General features: G+C 42.3%; 1 protein-coding gene across 1 annotated transcript in view; it reads left to right on the plus strand.

The window, feature by feature from the left end:
• The first annotated feature begins 1785 nt into the window (after positions 1–1785).
• LZTS2 (leucine zipper tumor suppressor 2) overlaps positions 1786–21108 on the plus strand; it is an 88338-nt gene continuing 69015 nt past the window's right edge. Inside the window, exons 1-2 of the mRNA XM_060768278.2 lie at positions 1786–2221; positions 2846–2895. The gene's annotated coding sequence lies outside the window, so the exon portion shown is untranslated. The remainder of the gene's footprint in view (positions 2222–2845; positions 2896–21108) is intronic.

Here is a 21108-nt window from a genome sequence, read left to right on the forward strand (position 1 = left end):
TTAAAATTACAATTGGAAAAAATACATGGTCCTCATGGGTGAAGATGGGGATTCTAGTCTGAGAGTGCATCAGTGATGTAGAATTGTTGCAGTTTGACACTACTTTAACTCCTTATGGCTCAGTGCTATGGAGTCCTGGGATTTGTAGTTTGGTGAGGAACCCACACTTTTTGGCAGAAAAGGTAAAAGACTTTGTAAAACTACAACTTTCATGTTTCTCTAGGTGGTGTCAAACTGCAATATTCTACAGTGTAGATCAGGCATGGGCAAATTTGGGCCCTCCAGGTGTTTTGGATTTCAACTCCCACAATTCCTAACAGCCTTGGGGCCCTTTCCCCCCTCAGCTGCCGGAGGGCCCAAGTTTGCCTATGCCTTTTCTCACTTGTTCCTTGGAAAAACCTCACTTTTATAATGATGACAAGATTCAAAGAATTGTTGAAGGCTTTCATGGCTGGAATCACTGGGTTGTTATGTTTTCCAGGCTGTATGGCCATGTTCCAGAAATATTCTCTCCTGACGTTTCACCTGCATGTATCTCAGGCATCCTCAGAGGTTGTGAGGTCTGTTGGAAACTAGGAAAATGGGATCTATATATTTGTGGAATGTCCAGGGTGGGAGAAAGAACTGTTGCCTGTTTGAGGTAGTGAATGTGAATGTTTCAATTGGTCACCTTGATTAGCATTTAATGGCCTAGCAGTTTCAAGGTTTGGCTTCCTACTGCTTGGGGGAATCTTTTGTTGGGAGGTGATTAGTTGACCCAGATTTTCTTGTCTGGAATTCCCCTGTGTTTGAGTATTGTTCTTTATTTACTGTTATGATTTTAGAGTTTTTAAATACCAGATTTTGTTCATTTTCATGGTTTCCTCCTTTCTGTTGAAATTGCCCACATGCTTGTGGATTTCCATTGCTTCTCTGTGTAGTCTGACATGGTGGTTGTTAGAGTGGCCCAGAATTCTCTGTTCTCAAATAATATGCTGTGTCCAGGTTGGTTCATCAGGTGCTCTGCTATGGCTGACTTCTCTAGTTGAAGTAGTCTGCAGTGCCTTTCATGTTCCTTGATTCCTGTTTGGGCAATGCTGCGTTTGGTGGTCCCTATGTAGACATTCCACAGATATATAAACATTCCACACACATATAAAAACTCGATTTTCCTAGTGTCCAGCAGACCTCTGAGAATGCCTGCCATAGATGCAGGCAAAATGTCAGGAGAGAATGCTTCTGGAACATGACCATACATACATACAACCCAAGAGTCAAAGAATTTGACAGAGGACAGAAAGTCTTAGGATGAATGTTTTCTTCCCAGACCGGTCTTATCTGCTTCAAAAGCCTGTGAGAAAGTAAGGAGTAAGATGGCCATTTTTAATTGGGTCAACATTTGTTGACAAATACATGCTAGCAGGCTTTTTCGAGGCTGTTCAGGCTGTTCTTCAGAGCTCGGTCTTTCAGCTGTGTGGCAGTCAGTGGAAGATTTCCTGCCGACAGCAGCTGCTCAGGGAGTAGTTCATTGAGTGCTAGGGAATGATCTGGCTCTGCTTTGTGTTTGGAGCACGAAAGGGTCTGTAATGTGATGCTTGGACTTTTAAAGCAGGGGGGACTGAGGTGGGCAAGAGTAGAGAAGACTATGGGGCTCCTGCTTAGTTTGTTTTGTATGCCAGCCAGAGAGTAGGAGGAAGAAAATCCCCAGGGCTTTCCTTTGGCCCACATCCAAGAGGTTTTGCGCACTCTTCTGTGCCAGGTGCAGGAAAGAAGCAAATCTTTACAGATAGCTGCCTTCTAGCCTGGATCCTAAGTTTGGTGGCTCATGTGCCTGGACTTGGAGTGTCTCTCTCTGGGTTATGTCTTGAAGCGGGCGAGGAAACCAATGAGAACGTGATGTGCACCGCACATGTGGGAACACGCACACACAAACCCAGTGGTTAGCAGGGAAGAAATGTGAAGCGACAGCCGCTCCTCCCCGCCTGGCCTGTGATTAGCTGGGGAGGAATGTTTGGCTGTGACGTGGGCCAATTCCTCCAGCCTTTCTCTGGTTTTGGAGGAGAGTTGGTAATGTTAGCAAAGAGGGCAAGCAGCAGGAGTCAACTTTCAATCACAAGTGGTTTGACTCTTGCAAGATGTGGTGGCCAGCCTCCTCTGCCATTTTCCTGCACCGAGAAGCTTCTCCAGGGGTTTCTCTTCTGGTCCAGAAGTCTGGCAGCTGTTGACTGAGGTTGCATTTTTGGTATGTATCTCTTTCTTCTCTTCCCCTCCCTCTCTGCATGCCAAAATGTACTGTATACAGGATGCAAGGCAGAGTTGTTGGTGTTGCCGTTCAATATTCTTTGGCACAATTTGAGATGCAGTGCTGCCTAAAGCCGTCCCTCCCTCTCCTGATCATCCTACAACAAATTTCAGGGGAGAGAAAACAAGCAAACAAACTCTGGCTGTGCTTGTGTTTGAAATTTGGATCTCAGAGCTGGCTTTTTGGGCGGGGAACACCATTTTGAAGCAGCTGAATGTCTAAGTGCAAATAAAATAGGGGGGTAAAGTGAAGCATTGCTAAATTTGAACAGGAAAGTGAACAAGAAAGAACTGTTTTAATGGCTAATGTGGAGGTTGAAGCGTCAAAGTACTGACTGTTATTAACAAAGTATGGCTCTCTGTATTCAGTTCTTAGACCATATTGAGTACATCGTCTTCTTTTTGCTTTTGGATAAGGAATTAGCAGCAGCTCTGGAGTTTATTAGTTTGCTATGGGAACTTCTGTCATTACGTACCTGCAATCCTGATTTATTGTGTAAAGCATATGCCAAACACCCTATTGTATAATTTTAGTTTTTAAACTTTAGTATTTTTGGTATTTCAGGAGAAAGGTGGTATCCGGGGAATTTACTTCACTTTCAAAACTTGAGGCAGGTAAGTTGTGTGAGGAAGAAGTTTATAGGGCTTTTGAGGGAAAGATATGAGTTGTAAACTGAATGGAGGTCTGTTGTTGAAGGCTTTCATGGCTGGAACCATTGGGTTGCTATGAGGTGCCTTGGGGGTGCTGTTCTTTGTTTAACTTTAGATAGCTCTCTGTTCACATGCAATGCAAACTAGTTGACTTTAAGAGTAGGTCTGATAGGTATCAGGCACTTTCTGATTAGATCAAAGCCTAGCAGATTTGTTTGAAATAGAGCATGACTTCACTTGTAGGTGGAGGGCACCCTTTTCCTCCCCCCACATCTTTCCTTTCTCATTATTTTGTTATTTTGATTTTTTTCTTTGCTCTTCTCAAATTTGTATTTGTCACTGGACTGATAGTCTATGGTTATTCTGGAGAATGTAAAACTAATCAAACAAAGTAATCATATACATTTAAATGACAACAGTCCAGGATGGTACTCACCAACACACTTCTTGGCAATGTTGTGTTGAACTGTGTCTCTTGTGGATTGAATAAAGTCTTTTTCCTCACTATGTAAGGTAATTAGCTCAACTGTGCAAGGACATTATGCATTATCATCCAACTTTAATATGTTTTATACCACTGTTTTATATTATCTGCTTGTAATTGTTTATTTATTTATGTATTTACTTTATTTATACCCTGCCCTCTCTCACCCCGAAGGAGACTCAGAGCGGCTTACAGATTGGCAACAATTCAGTGCCATATAAACAAACATATAAGAACAATAAGGCTATATATTTAAACTATAAAAGTTAAGAAAAAAATCTATGCATTAAAATGAATTATTAACACCACACAAATCCAAAGTCATAGTCCAGGATCCATTTCAATCATGTTGAAATTATTTCGTATCCTCTTATTGCACTGAGTTACTATCCGAAGGCTTGGTCCCATAGCCAAGTTTTTGATTTCTTTCTATAGGTCAGGAGGGAGGGAGCTGATCTAATTTTGTTGGGGAGGGAGTTCCATAATTGATGGGCCACCACTGAGAAGGCCCTGTCTCTCATCCCCACCAATCATGTCTGTGAAGTAGGTAGGACCAGAAGGGCCTCCCCAGAAGATCTTAACCTCCATGGTAGTTCATAGAGCAGTGGTTCTCAACCATCCTAATGCCAGGAACCCTTCATACAGTTCCCCATGTTGTGGTGACCCCTAACATTATTTTCGTTTCTACTTCATAACCGTAATTTTGCTACTGTTATGTATCATAATGTAAATATCTGATATGCAGGATATATTTTCATTCATTGGATCAAATTTGGCACAAATACCTTATATGCCCAAATTTGAATACTTGTGGGATTGGTGGGGGTTGAATTTGTCATTTGGGAGTTATAATTGCTAGGATTTATCGTCAACATACAATCTGAATTCCGCCAATGATGGAACTGTACAAAATTTGGCACACACAACTCCCATGACCAAGAGAAAATACTGGAAAGTTTTGGTGGGCATTGACCTTGAGTTTTGGAGTTGTAGTTCACCTACATCTAGAGAACACTGTGGGTCCAAACAATGATGGATCTGGACCAAACTTGGCACAAATCCTCAATATGCCCAAATATGAACAGTGGTGGAGTTTGGAGAAAATAAACCTTGACATTTTGGAGTTGTAGTTGCTGGGATTTATAGTTCACCTACAATCAAAGAGCATTCTGAACTCCACCAACGATAGCATTGGGCCAAACTTCCCACACAGAACCCCCAGGACCAACAGAAAATACTGAATTTTCTGATAGTCTTTCGTGATCCCTTGTGACCCCCCCCCTCCCCCCCCGCAAGAGGTCCTGACCCCCAGGTTGAGAAACACTGTCATAGAGGGAGGTACGTTCCGACCATTTAGGGCTTTATAGTCTAAAGCCAGCCCTTTGAATTGTGCTCGGTAGCAGACTAGTGGCAACTAGTGGAGCTGATGTAACTGGGGGGTGGGGGGGGGAGGGTTGTATGTCCCTGTATGCTGCACCACTGAGGAATCTGGTTGCCATCCATTGGACTACTTGAAGCTTCCAAACAGTCTTCAAAGGCAATCCCACATAGAGTGCATTGCAGTAGTCTATTTGAGATGTAACAACAGCGTGGATTTTTTTTTTTTTTGCATTTCTGCTCTCTTCTGCTGACTTAAGTCCTTCATTCATAGGTTTTATCTAGGCTGGTTAAACTCTCTATCTTTTGGACAAAGAGTTTTTCTCACCAAACATGTGCCAATCTGTTTATCTGTCTTAGGGTGTCCTTACGTCATTAAACACCAATTCCTCCCTTGATATAGACAACTATCTGCCAACAGAAGCTATACTTCAAGCATCTGATGAAGGAGGCTGCAGTTAATGAAAGCTTAGGCAACATAAAACCGCCCAGATGTCACAGTGTCAAAAGATTCTGACTTGTTTTTACAACAACAGATTAACAATGTTACCCTCTTGTTGACTTGGAAGTCATAGAGGAAGAAAAGTATGTTATTTTACAAAATAAAACCTTGGTATAGCATAGTATACATTTTTGAATAGCATCCTGCTGCATACATCTTGCCTCCATCCTCATTACTGACCCAAACCTCTGGAACTTGTTTGCTATTCATACCAGTCCCAAGGCTTCTCCTTTAATTTCGGTTCCTCTTTAGCTGCTGAAATGGATGGCTTAGTTTCCCCACTTAGCTTGAAGAATAATGTGACAGTTGTATCTTTTCGGGGGGGAAAGGCCTTGGGATAGCAGTTCTGACTTTCCAGAGGAGGAGTTAATTAGTTAGCAAGTTACAAAAGCCTCTTTTCTTGTGGAGGCCACAGAGGGGCTAAGAGAAAAATGCCCAGCCAACCCTATGACCTTCCAGTCATGGGCTTGCGGTTCCATTTCAAGGCAGTTGAAAGCATTAGTGATAAACTCAGGGAAATGAATGTTAATCTGTATGCAGAATGTTTGTAGATATGGGCAGCCTTGGGCCTCTCTTTGCTGCGTGTTTTTGCCCTGAGTAGTAATTGGGGGCACTTCCACACAGCCCTATATCCCAGAATATCAAGGCAGAAAATCCCACATTATCTGAGTTCAAAGCAGATATTGTGGGATTTTCTGCTTTGATATTCTGGCTGTGTGGAGCCCCTGGTGGTGCAGTTGGTTAAAGCATTAAGCTGCTGAACTTGCTGATCAAAAGGTTGCAGGTTTGAATCCAGGGAGCGGCATGAGCTCCCACTGTTAGCCCCAGCTTCTGCCAACCTAGCAGTTTGAAAACATGCAAATGTGAGTAGGTCAATAGGTATTGCTCCGGTGGGAAGGTAATGGTGCTCCATGCAGTCATGCTGGCCATAAGACCTTGGAAATGGAGATGAGCACCAACCCCCAGAGTCAGACATGACTGGACTTAATGTCAGGGGAAAACCTTTATCTTAGGGCTGTGTGGAAGGGCCAAGTGCTGTGATTTATTAGTATATGCAAGACTTCTCTTGTGCTACTTTCAAATGTCTTGAGATCAGCTAAAGCTGGATCATCTTAGGAAGTGGTTGCATTTATGGTAGAGATTCCTTAATTTGTCAGTTCTACCAAGCAGCATCTGATGCAGCTCCCTCTCATGTATTAACCCAGCCTTATGAAAATTGCTTATTTGTCATGCTGTCTATCTTCTATGATGGTTGTGCATGTGGGAATATTGAAATCTTATGAGCAGGGCCAATCAGACCTCCTGTAGCTCTATGGTGGACTGCTATGTAAACAGAATGCTGAAGAAGTTAAGTCAGTGGTCTGATCTGGTTTTTTGGTTCTAGTGTGGATCATATGAGTTTTTTCTACTTGACTTGCATTCTTACTCCCATTGAGATGAGGGTGAGATGAAAATGGCCCATATGGTTGACTTTGCTCATGTACTTGCCTTGATCATACATATGCATATGCATATACTGTAGCTGAGGGAGAGAAAACTGCAGGGATGGAAGTGGCACATGATTGGGAAAGCATGTGAAGCGTCCTCAGCTGTGGCTAAGAAATTATTATTAATTGATGTCTTCAGTTGCTTTTTTGCTGTTTGACATTAAGTGCTCTGTTGCTAAAATTAGCGGTTCCAGGTTTGGAATGTTGCATCTTCTGTACTGAAAACTTTTTCCATAGACCCAAAACTGTAGTTGTAGTTATTCCATCCAAGGGGAAGGCACTTGGACGATGCTCACAGACACTCTATTACAGAAGTTGGAGGTTTTGGATTGTGATGACAAGAAGTTTGATGACAGTGAAGATTCACTGTATTGTGAATCTGCTCAGCCTTAATCCCAATGTAAGTTCTGGGACTTTTCTTCTGCTATCCCTTTGAAAACATTTATTTGTAGTAAGTGTATGTTGACGTGATTGTTTTTAATTTTGATATTTTTGGACATTTACTTGGGTTTTAATCTTTCACTATATTATATTTTTTTTTGTCGTGTCAGGAGCAAGTTGCTTCTGGTATGAGAGAATTGGCGTCTGCAAGGATGTTGCCCAGGGGACACCTGGATGATTTGATGTTTTTATTATCCTTGTGGGAGGCTTCTCTCATGTCCCCGCATGAAGAGCTGGAGCTTAATTTTATGGCAAAAATGAAAAAGATGTGAAATGTATGTCTTGATGAAATCTTACTTTTTAACATGAGCTTGTCCTCTAATATTAAATAGAGGTTGTAAAGAAGGGTGGAAATCATTCAGGCTTACAGATTTTGGTGAACTATGGTTTCCAGAATTTCTCATTATTGGCTTTACCATCCAACAGCATCTGCAGGCCTGTATTATTCCCACCCCTCATAAGTTTCTGGAATTATATTTCTCAGGGGGCGAATAATAAACTGGGACTGGTCTTGTCTCTAGAATTAGGAGGTGACGAAAAAGACTGAATAGAGTCTATTTGCTCATGTGAGCCAAAATTTCAAGATTCTTTTAGATGAAGTTGGAATCCTGAGCCTAAATCCTCTATTAGTCCTAACTAAAGCAGGACTCACATCACATCCCAAAACCAATTGAATGAGTCTAGTGTAGTTGAATGAGTCTAATGTAGGAATCCAGCTTTTGTGTGTTTTGCAGTCCATAGTTATATAGAAGTCAGAGAGATTTACTCCAAAGTAAGTGCACATAAGGTTTTAGCTCATAATATAGGATTTGTTCTTGAACAGAGTTTGGAAAAGTTGCAATTTTAAATACTGTACTAACTTTCCTAAGTTCAATGTCTTGTTGAAGGCTTTCATGGCTGGAATCACTGGGTTGCTGTGAGTTTTCCGGGCTGTATGGCTATGTCCCAGAAGCATTCCCTCCTGACGTTTCACCCACATCTATGGCAGGCATCCTCAGAGGTTGTGAGGTCTCACAACCTCTAAGGATGCCTGCCACAGATGTGGGTGAAACGTCAGGAGATAATGCTTCTGGAACATGGCCATACAGCCTGGAAAACTCATGGTTTCCCTAGTTCTGTTTTAATATCGGCATGCATTAGACTGAAATGTAAGATACATTGAAACAGGTATGTTGTGTTGCATTTCATTTACAGCCCATTTTTGAGTTTAAGCACTCAGACCCGAGTTTGTTTGAATCTCATTTCCGACTAAGATCACGTATGCCTGCAGCCCTCCTTTTCAATTTCCCACCTATACTGTCATTTTCATATAGGCTAAAACAGACAGCAAGAGCTGTAAACTTAAAAGAACACACTGAATTTAGGGAGCTGAACAAGTTTATTCACACAAGAAAATGTAGTGTGCTGGAAGAACAGACATCAAAACAAGGTTGGGGAGACCTTGACATTGAGATGAAGGCAAATTTGGCTTCTGATGAAAGACATACTTAAGAGAAATGAGTGAAACCATCTACGGTCTATTGCTCTTTCAGTTGTACACTCGGCCAGTGGTGTCCAATCAAAATCACAAAAGTTGAAAGGTTTGTACTCACAATTGAGGTTGTTGTTATTATGTGTCTGATTTCATCATATGGATAATCTATCCTAGAATGTTTTTGGCAAGATTTATTCTGATGAGATTATTTATTGCCCTCCTCTGAGGCTGAAAGAGTATAATTTGGCCATGGTCACGCAATGGGTTTCCATGCCTGAGGGGGGATTTGAACCCTATCCTCCCAGAGTCTTCCTTAGCTCAACACTTAAACCATTATACTTCATTGGCTAATGAGGTACTTCTCCACAAAATAGCCAAAGACCAAAGCTCTGAAAACCACACAGTACACATCCTTAGGCAATAGCTCCTTTCATGTTATCTATTAGCAGATTATTTGGATAATAAAAGAAAATAAATCTTACCTTGGATGCACTTTTAGAGGGGGGATGAACAAAGGGATGTATCATTGCTCAGAAGCAAAGGCAGATACACACTTTGCATGGAAGAGGTCCAAGGTTCAATTTAAGGTATCTCTACTTAGGAAAGGGAAAAATCCCCCCACCTATATCTGAAATCTGAATTTAGGAAGTAGGTTTTTGAAAGAGGAATATAATGATATCACATGTGTCCAGAGGAGGGTGTCTAAAATGATCAAGGGTCTGGAGAACAAGCCCTATGCAGAGCGGCTTCAAGAGCTGGGAAAGTTTAGCTTGAAAAAGAGAAGGCTGAGCGGTGACATGATAGCCATGTATAAATATGTGAGAGGAAGTCATAGGGAGGAGGGAGCAAGCTTGTTTTCTGCTGCCCTGGAGACTGGGATGCAGAACAGTGGCTTCAAACTACAAGAAAGGAGATTCCATCTGAACATTAGTAAGAACTTCCTGACTCTGAGAGTTGTTCAGCAGTGGAACTCTCTGCCCCAGAGTGTGGTAGAGGCTCCTTTTTTGGAGGCTTTTAAACAGAGGTTGGATGGCCATCTGTCAGGGGTGCTTTGAATGCAATTTTCCTGCTTCTTGGCAGGGGGTTGGACTGGATGGCCCACGAAGTCTCTTCCAACTTTATGATTCTATTATTCTATATATTGATATGCTGAAGATATCCACAACTCAGCTGTGGGAGGATGATCCTGAGATATGGAGCTCCCATTGGCACAATGGGTGAAACCCTTGTGCCAGCAGGACTGAAGACCGACAGGTTGGAGGTTCGAATCTGGGGAGAGGATGGGTGAGCTCCCTCTGTCAGCTCCAGCTCCCCATGATGCGGGGACATGAGAGAAGCCTCCCACAGGATGGTAAAACATCTGGGCATCCACTGGGCAACATCCTTGCAGAAGGCCAATTCTCTCACACCAGAAGCAACTTGCAGTTTCTCAAGTCACTCTTGACATGAAAAAACAAACACAACAAAACTGAAGATACCTAACACTATCACTTTTGTTTCAAAAGTGTATCTTATACTGTATCTTTTCCCCAAACTGAGGTTCATGGTGACTTGAAAACAGATTCAGCAGATACAAAACATTAAAATAGAACCAAGTTATTAATGGTACTGAGGACCTCATAAGATGAGCTTTGGAAAATGGGGGAATCAGCTTCTTATCACAGTATATCATAGCATTCAGTTTAAAAATATATTGTTCCATTTTAGAAATTCCATCATATGCATATATTCCCCAGGCTCATACAGAATGACATGGGGCAAGAATTGGATCCTTGCTACCCGCCAAAAGATAACCAACAGAAATACCCATTGCTCCATGTCACTGAACCGAAACAACATGGGCTAATCTGACAGGTTCTATTCCACGTGTTTTTCCCTGCTTTCCCCTGTTTTCAGGTTCATCTGGATCTCAGAAGATGATTTTTCCCTGTCTCCTGTCCCCCTCCCCCTCATGCCCATTTTGCTACACATCTACCACATTTCAGGAATGAAACACAATGGATAACAACAGGAAGTAGTTTTACCTCGTGTGAAGGAGTCCATGGCAATTCATCCCTGAAATGTCTTAGAAGTGTGTGGAAACAGGGGAGGACTTGCGTCTGATGAGGTCCTAAGTCTAAAACGTACAATTAAAATGTTAATAAGCAGTTAAAAAGCACTCTTCATGTATGAATGGCTTCAGCTTGTTATTCATTTTAAAAATAACTTTTCAAACTTTGTCTAAAACTGTAATGAGATGCTGCCAGTTAGTGTAGGTGAACCGGTGTGGCCTGATTCACCTTAAAGCTCAACTACAAGGTGTTACTCCCTGCATTACTGAGGGAGTAAACCTAAATATATTTTCACAATTTAGGCCATGGAGTAGAAATTATGGGGAAGGAAGAACTGGGATTTTTCTTTTCTTTAGACCCTGCCTTCCCAATACATAGCATCCCTTGTTCATCAATTTCATATCTGAAACAACTTTTGATTAGGGCTTGGGACTGTTCAGCTTGTGCTGTATATATGGTGGTCAAATGGCCCTCCCTGAATCCCTCCTGACCCTTCAACACCTGGAAAAAATTAAAAATAATACCTAACTCTGTGGACCTTAAAGCCCCCTTGTCCCACCAAAATATGCTAAATATGGGAATATTTTTGCTACCCTAGTTGCGTCAAAGCCAATGTAACACATCCACATATTGAAAACCTAACCCCTCCCCAATTATTTGGAAATCATGGGAAGACAGGTGGACAATTGTCAGCTTGATGGAAGAAGCAAAGATCACCAGCACTGAAGCCATGCTCCTACGGCATCAACTCTGCTGGACCAGCCACATTGTCTGAATGCCCGATCACCGTCTCCCAAAGCAGTTGCTCTACTTCGAACTCTATAATGGGAGACTTAACAATGGTGGACAGGAAAAGAGATTTAAAAATGGGCTTAAAGCCAACCTTAAAAACTGTGGCATAGACACCGAGAACTGGGAAGCCCTGACTCTTGAGTGCTCTTACTGGAGGTCAGCTGTGAACAGCAGTGCTGTGGAATTCAAAGTAGCACGAATGGAAGGCGAAAGGGAGAAATGTGCCAAGAGGAAGGCGGGTCAAGCTAACCCTGACCTGGACCGCCTCCCACTTGGAAACCAATGTCCTCACTATGGGAGAACATGTGGATCAAGAATAAGGCTCCACTGTCACCTACGAACCCACCACCAAGACATCAGACTTGGAGGACCATCATCCTCAGGCTACGAGGGATTGCCTAAGTAGGTAAAGTAAGTATTTGGAAATCAGCAGATTAACCTGGAAGTTGTGTCAGATGTGGCCTGTTGGGTTGGTGCTGGGCTGAGATACGTCCCTGCCCCTCTGCAGTTGCCACCCTTTCATTAAACAAGGGCTTGGGATTCTTAGGATGGATCCGCACTGCCATATAATCCAGTTTAAGAATGCTGATTAACTGCATTAAACTGGATTATATGCACTGTAGATCCAGCCTTGGTTTACTTTGCTAATAGTAAGGTATGATAGTTATATTTATTCTCTGACACTGGAAGGCTAAAAATATCCTGCCATTCTCTTTAAACCAACAAAGGTTCATTAAAATAACAGGACGGCATATGTAAGAGCTGACCGCAAAGGTTACTTATTCAATTGTTGGTTACTTATTCAATTGTTGCTTAGATTTTCAGTTTGTCACCCTGTATTGGATGTTGAGAGTGATTTCATTTTGGTTTCATTTGCTGCAAGAATCCCATCACTTGCCTTTCTGATTCCTCTTTGCTTGGCTAGGCTTTGTGTGTGGTAGAGTTACTGTAAACAACAGTGCGGTAAATGTATCAGGTTAATGGTGGTTTCCTCCCAAAATTTAAATAGATGGCAATCAGGATTGACCACACTTCCTGATGGGGACATACTGGACATATGGCTCAGTATAGAGTGATATCAGAACTGGCAGTGACGCTTGGTCATTGAAGAGGAATTGCAGGAGTGGGAAGTACGCTGTGGAAAACAGTTGATCAGTTGTCCCAGCTCGCATCCTCCTTGGCCTATTTTGCCTCCCTCATGCCCAGCAAAAGCTGCCGAGTGGCCGATCTACGTGCAGAAGAGCAGAAGTGCTCTCCATATGGTAAGGCTAAGGCTGAGCATGGCCCCAGGGACAGCCACTGCTCTGTTTCTTGTTAAAGGGATCTTGGTTAATCAGTTTCTGTTGCTTCCTATGGAATTTCCGTGCATTAAAGCCATCCGATGGTTAGATGCTGTGCCCTGCCATGCTCAGCCACATATCAGCTGTGTCACTGGAGCCTGCCTCTTAGGTTACGTTGCCGGCTGGAACTAATTATTTCCTTATGTGCAGGAAGGGGATACGAGGGTCCAATGCGCAAGGGCCTCTTCCTCTTGCATCTCAAACCTTGCTCAGTATGATGTGCTGCGCCTGAAATCTTGCTCTTCTGTGTGCTGGACTTGATGTATTCTTTCTTTGTGTACTTTGCCCCAGGGAATTCTGGGAAAGATGGCCTTTCTGTGTTTACAAAAACTCTATTTTTTGTCCACCTTCAGCCTGGACAAGTGTGTTTGGCATTGTTCCTTCGAAGTCCTTGGGTAGTGGTTGTTTTTTGAGTCTTGGTTAGGAAAGGAAGAATTTGAATTGGCACCTAATTTTTGCAGCCTGGTCAGTATTTTATGACCTTGGCACAAAGGACATCCTCCCACACTTGAGGTTAGCAATTTTCTTTGCTACATTTGAAAATTGCATGGGGAGGAAGCCACAGCTGGACGCCTCTCCGCCTCTGTCTCAGTGCCATTACTCTTTTGAGCAACATACAAAATAGCCAAGCTTTTAGGATCACGCCTTGGCATGACAAGGGCACAGTCATGTGTTCTGCATTGTGTCTACGAGAAGGACATCTTGAGTGAGGAGCAGTAGCCATTGGTGTGTGTATATGGCAAGATAAGTGGAGCAGAGCTAGGGAAATTTACTTTTTGGGTACAACTCCCAGAATCCCCCAGGCAGCATGGTGGATTTTGGAAGCTTCAGTCCAAAATGCCATATTTCCTAACTAAGTAACAGATATCATCGAAGAAAGAGGCATGAAAACTAAGGGAGAGTCAGTAATTGGGGCAGCTGGAGCAAGTGTAGTAAATAAGAACTGATGTTTGAATCGTGAGGTGTAAAACAAAGCTGTGATAGAAAATGTCATAGGCTTAACATGAGAAACAAATTTGCTATCTGAACTGAAAGAACGCATGGGAAAGGGGACAGTTTCCAGAGAAACTGTGCTGAGAGTCTCCAAATCAATGGAACTAGGGTGGAGATTTCTCAACATTGTTGTGTCTGTAAGTCCTAGGATTGCAGGACCTGACCTTGTAGAACAGGTTTATTTTTTGACAGCCGTGTGGCAAAGAGTGTGGCAAAGAGTGTTCAGACTCTCTTTCTAACTGGAAAAGGGATATTTTGAAATCCCTAGATTGGCTAAATGTTTCCCAACAAGCTACCCCCCCCCCCCCCAACTTGCTTCCAAACAGCCAATCTTTTCTGTGGAGAGATTCTGTTTCTAGAAAGCTTCACTCTGTAATGCAACATCAAGAAATAACGTCTGACATCTGAGTCCTTGGGCAAGCAAAAGAAACCACAGTCGTCTATGCACTTATGTAAACACACACTCACAGACGGCAAATCTTATTAGTGTGAATAATTTGATTTTTCTGGCAACAGAATCTGGGATGTTTTCATTGTACATACAGCCCCCTGGCCTTGATTTGCGATCATACTCCCTATTCTGGCAGATCTCTGGATGTTCCTTAGTAAATGAGTTTGCAAACCTTCATCAGCAGAGAGAGGGTGAGCTCATATGCCTTCCTGCCAAAAGCAAATGAACAATATGAAAAAACAAACTAGCTATGGGATCCTTTTAAATAAATCCCTTTGGGTGTCTAATGGGAATAAAATCCCCATCTAATATTTTCCAATATATTTAGCAGCTTATTCAAGCCGTGAGGAGAGGCGGGTAACAAAAAACCATCTTCATCATTATCCAGACACCATAACCAGATTTATTCTTTTATCATGTTAGCAGCTGATTGCCCCATGCTTCCTTGGTTTCCGTCTTTCAAGTGCAGTCCTGGAGCTATATTGCTCACTCTGAGAACTTTGTTGCTCCCTTCTGGGGGGAAAGCACCTTAAGAATCAAACTCATCAGATATGAAATGAGAACAGTCACATATAACATTCTGGAGCAGCGTTTCTCAACTTGTGGGTTGGGATCACTGGTGGGATCACGAGGGGATGTCAGAGGAGTCATCAAAGACGATCAGAAAACACAGTATTTTCTGTTGATCATGGGTCTTCTGTGCGGGAAGTTTGGCCCAGTTCTATTGTTGATGGGGTTAAGAATGCTCTTTGATTATAGGTGAACTATAAATCGCAGCAACTATAACTCCCAAATGTTAAGGTCTATTTCCCCCAAACCCTACCACTGTTCACATTTGGGCATATTGAGGATTTGTGCCAAGTTTGGTCCAGATCCTTGATTGTTTGAGTCCACAGTTCTCTCTGGATGTAGGTGAACTACAAGTCCAAAACTCAAGGTCAGTGCCCACCAGACCCTTCCAGTATTTTCTGTTGGTTGTGGGAGTTCTGTGTGCCAAGTTCAATTCCATCGTTGGTGGAGTTCAGAATGCTCTTTGATTGTAGGTGAACTATAAATCCCAGCAACTACAACTCCCAAATAATGAAATCAATAATCACACCCCCAATCACACCAGTATTCAGATTTGGGTGTATCGGGTATTTGTGTCAAATTTGGCCCAGTGAATGAAAATACATCCTGCATATCAGATATTTACATTACGAATTGCCTCCCCTTTGTGGGGAAAAAGGCTTATTATTTCCTAATTTCTCAGTTATGGGTCATCTGGTTTGTAGTTTTTCCAGGGCTGTAGCCTTGTTGGTCTGTTGTGGCAAAATCAATCAAGAGCCCTGTGGCACTTTTAAAGCTATTTTTATTTGCCATGAAGTCCCTCTAGGTCTGAAATCCAATAATTTCCATACTGGGAGTGTGGGATTCTGGGAAGTTATAGTACGCCTCTGGGAACTGTAATCCAAAAAATATTTTTCCTATACTGTATCTATGAAATCTTACTCCAGATCAAATTTGTCAAGGCTTTAACATGCCAAGTGACTCTTGGTAGTTTTATTGGTTGTTGTTATTGCCTTACATCTTGCCAGAAATAGCCCAGCCCAGGTTGTCTGGAGTCTGATGCCAAAAGGAGCCTTCCAACGTGCTTCTCTGCCCTTTGTTTATTTGTGTGACTGCATGGAAAGTGCTGCTATTTTCCCTTTTAAATGAAGTTCTCCTCTTTGTCTGGTAGCTATTTTAGTACAAGCCCAAACATGTACGTGGTCTGTGCAAAACTCCAAATGGAGTCAGACCTGGCCCCACTCTCTTATCTGCTGGGCAGGACAGGCTCAACTGCTTTCCTGCTTCTTGATCAGGTAAGGCTTTGACACAGATGAATATTCGCTTACTCTGTGGTTGGATTATGTGCTCTTCCTTTTAAATCTCCTTTTTTGGGAGGAAGGAGAAAAACTCTCTTCTTGAGTAGGGAGAAAGTCGAGAAGCTTGTCTGCTTAAGCAGAGGCAAGACTTGGCAGGATGTGTTTTCTGGGATGTTTCCTTGATGGTTGGGGGACAGGCACCACACCTCCCAGTTATAATAATAATAATGACACTTTGTTTATATTCCGCTTTATCTCCTCGAGGGTACTCAGAGTGGATTACAGCATACACAAAGAGGTAAACATTCAATGCCTTTAATACAGTGGAATAACAATGACATGCAAATACACAGAACAAAGGGAAAGGCTTCCCCTTTCATCTCCGGCTTTCTGGAGGCGGTGCTCAACTTTCTGGGGAGGTGCTCTTGTCCCATTTCCAAGCCAATGAGCCTGTTGTCCTTAGACACCTCCTGGCCATGTTGCCAACATGATTGCATGGGCACCTTTATAACCTTCTGACTGAAGTGATACCTATTGTTCTACTCACATTTGTATGTTTTCGAACTGTTAGGTTGACAGGAGCAAGGGCTAACAGCGGGAGCTCACCCCAACCCATGACTTCGAACTGCCAACCCTTCGGTCAGCAGATTCAACAGTTCAGTGGTTTAACCGTTGGCATTGACAAGAAGAAAAGTTGTTTTTTTTTTCCTTTCCCCTCTTAAGTACATATAGTGGACTTCTTTGTAGTTCCTCATAGTGTCTGGCTGCTGCAGACAAACTTGGAAGAAAATGAATTGAGCCATTTTGCTGGAGACTAGAAGTGAATTTGCAATAAATAGTATATTATCCTCATAGTATATTTGCAGTAAATAGTATATTATTCTCATCAGAATCCAGATGAAGTCAGGCTGACTACTGGGCAAATTAGTATTGAGCCAGTCATTGATTTCTGTAACTAGGAAAATTAATTGGAAATGTTACCTTTTGGTCTACAGTTCCCAGAGTTCCCCAGCCAGCACGGCCACTTAATTCCCACATGAAAGTCTCTAGAATCATCGAGTTAGAAGAGATTATAAAGGCCATCAAGCCCAAACCCCTGCCATGAAGGAATACACAATGAAAGCACTACCCACAGATGTCCATCCAGGCTGTGCTTGAAAACCTCCAGAGCTGTAGTTAAAGTAGAGTAACTTTCACCAGATGAGGCAAAGCATTATTAATGAAGGTGATTACTGATACAGGCAGTCCCCAAGTTACAAAAAATATAGGTTCTGTAGGTTTGTTCTTAAGTTGAATTTGTTTGTAAGTCGGAACAGGTACAATTTTTAAGTGTAACTCTCTCTGTCTTTGAATAGATATATATTGGCCTCTGGTGGCTCAGTGGATTAAACCACTGAGCTGATGAACTTGCTGACCAAAAGGTCGGGGGTTCAAATTGGGGAGCGGGATGAGCTCTCGCTATTAGGCCCAGCTTCTGACAGCCTAGCAGTTTGAAAACATGCAGATGTGAGTAGATCAATAGGTACCGCTCTGGCAGGAAAGTAATGGCGCTCCAAGCAGTCATGCTGGCCACATGACCTTGGAGGTGTCTAGGGACAATGCTGGCTCTTTGGTTTAGAAGTGGAGATGAGCACCACCTCCCAGAGCTGGACATGACTAGACTTAATGTCAGGAGGAACCTTGTCCTTTGACCAGTAGCTGGCCTCATTTTGTGGCCCTGTGGTAATTAGATTTTGAAAACATTGTCTTCTTGTGGCAACAGGGATTGTTGAGAAAGATTCAGTGGAGGCACCTCTTCCCCATGAAAACTCTTTCAGGAGTGAGTTTCCTTTCCTAGAGGTAGATTTTTCTCACTTCCTGCTGTCTCACCCAGTTCTTAACTATGAGTCATTTGTAAGTCGAATGTTTGTAACTTTGGGGCGGCCTGTATTTTATATCAACATTTCTCAGGCTATCTGTTGTTTAATTGTTATTCTTTTTCCAGCATGTCATGGAATAACACTAAATTTGTACCCATCTGGGTACAATTGTTTCTTTCTTTTCTGGAAACTTGCCAGAGACTGTACTCATTATAACCAGGTCTGCAACCCAGAACAATAGATAGCTTGTATACTCTGTTGTTGTTGTTTCACTTTTGAAACTGTTTAAGGTTGCAGTTTTCTTGAGTTTGAATAATCTAGAAACAAGTTGCACACTGCCTTGAATCCCAATTTTGCGGCATAGGCAAGGTTTAAAGTTACAACATGAATTGAATGCTATTGTTACATTATAGCAGGCATGGGCAAACTTCAGCCCTCCGGGTGTTTTGGACTTCAACTCCCACAATTCCTAACAGCCTACCAGCTGTTAGGAATTGTGGGAGCGGAAGTCCAAAACACCCGGAGGGCTGAAGTTTACAGATGCCTGCATTATAGCGTGTCATTCATAGGCTCTGAAAAGTGCAAATTGATAGATAATTTCCATTTTATTAAGTGGATTTTGTGTATCTTTATGTGCTGTTCATAAATGATGGAAGTGATTAGATATGAGCATACATTCATTAAAGTGCAAATGAGATACAGACTTCAGGGCAAACAGGTAAGTATGATCAAAACAATATACACACCCAACTTTCTGTGTAAACGGTTCCAAATTGCTTTGTCCCTCAGGTGGTTTGTAGGTGGAGCTAAGGAAAAAGCAGATTGTAGGTGTGAAACTTTGTGATGCTAAAATGGTGCTTGAACCGAGAATCCCAAGCTTGCCTATGTTTCTCCAAATCTGTGGTATGTGGGACTGTGGGTTGTTGCCTTTGGTGGGTTTTTCTTTGTGTTAGGATGGTGTGAAATCATCCTAATCCTGGTTTTCAGTCTGAAAGCAAATTTGAACTGAATGACCTTTAGGATGAGAAACTCACCTTGTCAGGAGAGCAACATCAGGAGAGAATACTTCTGGAACATAGGTCCAGAATGCAAAAAGTGAAATAGCAGTTAGTCTTAGAATTAGTCTAGGAGGAAAATGGCACTGATTTGGAGTCGATCCATTGACCCGCGGATATGGGGGCCCAAAGGGTTCCTGTATCCACGGTTCAGAGGAACGCAGTTTCTGCCTCCCCGGGACACTGAAAAAGCATCCCGGGTGAGCCGGCAGCGATCTGTGGCTCGGGAAAGGGAAAGTTCATGCTAGAGAATGTTAGAGGCAGTATATATCACTATAGAGAGGAAAAAGTTACAATTAGGGGATTTGTTACAATGTTAGGGTAAGGGGGAAGAAAGCAAGGCAAAAGAGGTTACTTTAGTTGAGCTGCTGCTGTGATCAAAGTCCCTTCGTTGCTGGCCCAATTGGACATCCAGGAACTGTGGAACTCCCTGCTGTAGTTCAGATCAGCTTCAAGGCAGGGGCCTGTGCATTGCCTGGAATCAAACCTGTGGGTCCCCAGATGTTTTGGCCTTTAACTTCCAGAAATCCTAACAGCTGGTAAACTGGTAAACTGGTTGGGATTTCTGGGCGTTGTAAGCCAAACACCTGGGGACCCACAGGTTGAGAACCACTGCTCTAAGGGTTCCTAGCTTTTTAACAACACAATCTGACATGGGCTTACCCTTGAAAAGTCCAGAGAAAAATCCCACTACCAAACACCTTCCTCAGGAACCAACTGTTTATTTGACTCTGTGGATCTGATATAAACATATAGTAATATTGTTAGTTGATCATAATATGGATTTGCATGTTTTCGAACTGCTAGGTTGGTAGAAGCTAGGCCTAACAGCGGGAGCTCACTCCACTCACTGGATTCAAATTGCCAACCTTTTGGTCAGCATGTTCAACAACTCAGTGGTTTAACCCACTGTGCTACCAGGGCCCCTGATGTGAAATGAATGTAAAAGTCTTGAGGATATCTATTGTCTCTGTCAAAAGGTATCCCAAAACTCTTTACAATGCCCATCAATATTAAAAAGCATGTTATTACTAATTTTGCATAATTGCAGGTATGTGTGACAAAGGGATGTTCCCTATCAATTATCCTCAAAGTGCAATGTATACTTAGAAGTGCTCTTTATGCATTTAGTGTAGCTTACTCCCAAAAAAGGATATTATGCAGGGAGTTTGGACTATTATTGGGAGGGTTCAATGAGAATTGCAGTCTTAATATTTCTTGATGCTTGATCTTTTAGTTCAATTGATTCCAATTGATAAATCCCGCAGAGGCTCAACTCCATAAAGGTTTTGGTTGTCCAGTTTTCACAGAATATTTCAAAAAGTGCTCAGTTCCATCACTACCACTACTATCCTACTTCTACTATTACTTCTCCTCCATCCTCTATATTAATTTGCATTCCACTTTTATCTATTTGATTGGGAATTAGTTTCATATAGGAAGAAACAAGTTGCCCTGTTTCCCCTCATTTCAGACTCCATTTCGGATCCTGAGCAGAAAAAAATGTGTAAATATATGAAGTACATGTTTTATCTGTAAAGGGAAAAACTTCTTTCCTCTAATTTCTTTCTAGGAGCACAGGGAAGTCACTGTGGGACCTAGCAAAATAGTGTGTGTGTGTGTGTGTGTGTGTGCGCGGGGGGGGGGGGGGGACGGGGACAACAAGATATGAGATTCCTCTCCAAACCAGCCAGTGAACACTGTGGATTTGAAAGTGGAAACAGTATGGAATTGTTTGGAAGAGGGAACTTTGTGATTGTGGTGGGAACAGGGAGATAAAGAGGAACAATGGGGGGTCATTCAGTTTGCAAGGCTGGTTTATATCCATGGGTCAAGCGATCTATGAAACCAAATGTGAAAAATACTTATTCACTTATCACTTATTCAGAATCCTGACATTGTTTACTTTTATTCAGAAGATAAAAGTTGCTTATTGTTGGCAGTTGTTGCAGAAGAAGCTTCAGCTATGTGTTTGTGCTAAAGCATGAACGGCAACTTTTGGGTCTTTAGATGTTTTTGTTTTT

Source organism: Anolis sagrei, chromosome 3 (genome assembly GCF_037176765.1).
Source record: "Anolis sagrei isolate rAnoSag1 chromosome 3, rAnoSag1.mat, whole genome shotgun sequence".
In the NCBI taxonomy this organism is placed as follows: Eukaryota; Metazoa; Chordata; class Lepidosauria; order Squamata; family Dactyloidae; genus Anolis; species Anolis sagrei.